The sequence below is a fragment of the Hemiscyllium ocellatum genome, chromosome 1 (genome assembly GCF_020745735.1).
Source record: "Hemiscyllium ocellatum isolate sHemOce1 chromosome 1, sHemOce1.pat.X.cur, whole genome shotgun sequence".
In the NCBI taxonomy this organism is placed as follows: domain Eukaryota; kingdom Metazoa; phylum Chordata; class Chondrichthyes; order Orectolobiformes; family Hemiscylliidae; genus Hemiscyllium; species Hemiscyllium ocellatum.
The window spans coordinates 73,011,516-73,013,329 of NC_083401.1; the positions used below are offsets into that span (position 1 = coordinate 73,011,516).

Sequence of the window (1,814 nt, forward strand, 5' to 3'; positions counted from 1 at the left end):
CATTATACCAGAACACAGAATATGATTTTTGACATTCAATCAACCATTTCCAGTGCTTCACCTACATGATGTATTGTACATTCACCTTTGCAACAGCAACAACCACATAGGACCATAGAGAGTGAAACATTACACTTTTTTCACTTGCAATTTTAAATTATTTCACAGTTTAAAAGAAGCATTTGTCATTAAGTCACTGAGATATTCTATGGTTGTGGCTAGTTCTTCCTAGTCTTCCCTTAGAGTTGTGAGGACTGGACAAATTATGCCATGAATTTTACCATGACCAGTTTTAACACTATTCCAGTATCAGTCAGTAGAAACATGATATTTTTTATTCCTTTTGAAACTAAAATTAAACAGAATTGTTTTAAAGGTAAACTAGAAGAAAGTAAAGTAACTAATGAGTACCAGAACAGTCGAGATCAAACAGGAAAAATACTAAATTCAACTTTGTATAGAACTGAGCAACTATTTTGGTTGGCTATGAAATTTTAATTGATTGCAATTAGAAAATAATTGAAATAAATTAGGATAATACAGATGAATTCTGAAAGTACACTACTTAATTTAGATAATCTGAAATCTGAGTGGCTTGTTATTTTCAGACAATATTACGTAGGAGCAGAAGTAAGGCATTCGGCCCACAAGTCTGCACTGCCATGCAATGAGATCATGGCTAAATTTATAATCCTCAATTCCACTTTCCTACCTTTTGTCCATAATACATAACATTACTGATTAGAAATCTGTCTATCTGAGCCTTGAGTATATTTAACAACCAGTTTTGATGGCCCAGTTCAGTAAAGCATTCCACAGACTGACTACCATCTGAGTGAAAACATTTTTCCTCATCTCTATCGTAAATGGGTAACCCCTCATTCTGAGATCTTATTCATCCCCCATCCCCAACTCTGGTCCTAGACTCTCCCACAGGGAAAACAACCTCTAAACATCTGGCCTGTTGATTCCCCTCAGAATCTTGTTTGCTTTAATCAGGTCTCTTCTCATTCTTCTAAACTCCAATGACTGCACATCCAACCCTACTCAACTTCTCATCTTAAGAAAAAAGATATACTTTTACTTACAATGGCTCCCATTTTCTCAAATCCATTCTTAGGAAATAAATAGTAGGTTAAAATCTTCGAGTAAAAACTCTTCTCGGCCTTTTGGCTTGGAATATGTGTAGTTTCTGTTCTTATCAGTTTAATCGCTGATATCTCCCGAAGGTGGGAGTGTTTGTATTAAATGGATTTTTGGAGCATGGAGATGGCTTAAGGGCTTGCTCTGTCCTCTCCATGTATCAGCTTAGGATATAAATGTCAACGACAACGCCAGCATTGTCTCTCTAGCACTAGTCATCCTTGAAAGGTTGATTGTCATTCTTATTGAACAACTGAGGGTGATGTGGTTAAACTACTAGTCTGCAATCATCAGAGATTTTGACTCAGGGATATCGAAGGAGTGGTCACTTGTGTGCAAGTCAGGATTGTGTGACTTGGAGAGAAACTTGCAGATGGTGGTGTTTGCATGTTCCTGTAGCCCTTAATTTTCAAAATTATAGAAGATTGAAAAGTGCTTTTGAAAAATTTTACTGCCCTATGTTCTATGTTCTACTTTCTATGTAAAAGTTGCTGCATTCCAAAAATGGTACACATAGTTAATCCATTACAGATGGTGTGAATGTTGAATGTTTAAGTTGATCGACTGCTGATTTGCTTTGTTTTGGGTAATATTGTCATAATTCAATGTTGAGGGAGCTGCATTCATTCAGGTTAGTGGAGAGTTTTCTATCATATTTCTTAAAAGTAATG

General features: G+C 35.9%; 1 pseudogene; it reads left to right on the forward strand.

The window, feature by feature from the left end:
- The first annotated feature begins 1,153 nt into the window (after positions 1 to 1,153).
- Positions 1,154 to 1,324, forward strand: LOC132821005 (U2 spliceosomal RNA; annotated as a pseudogene).
- The last annotated feature ends 490 nt before the right edge of the window (positions 1,325 to 1,814 follow it).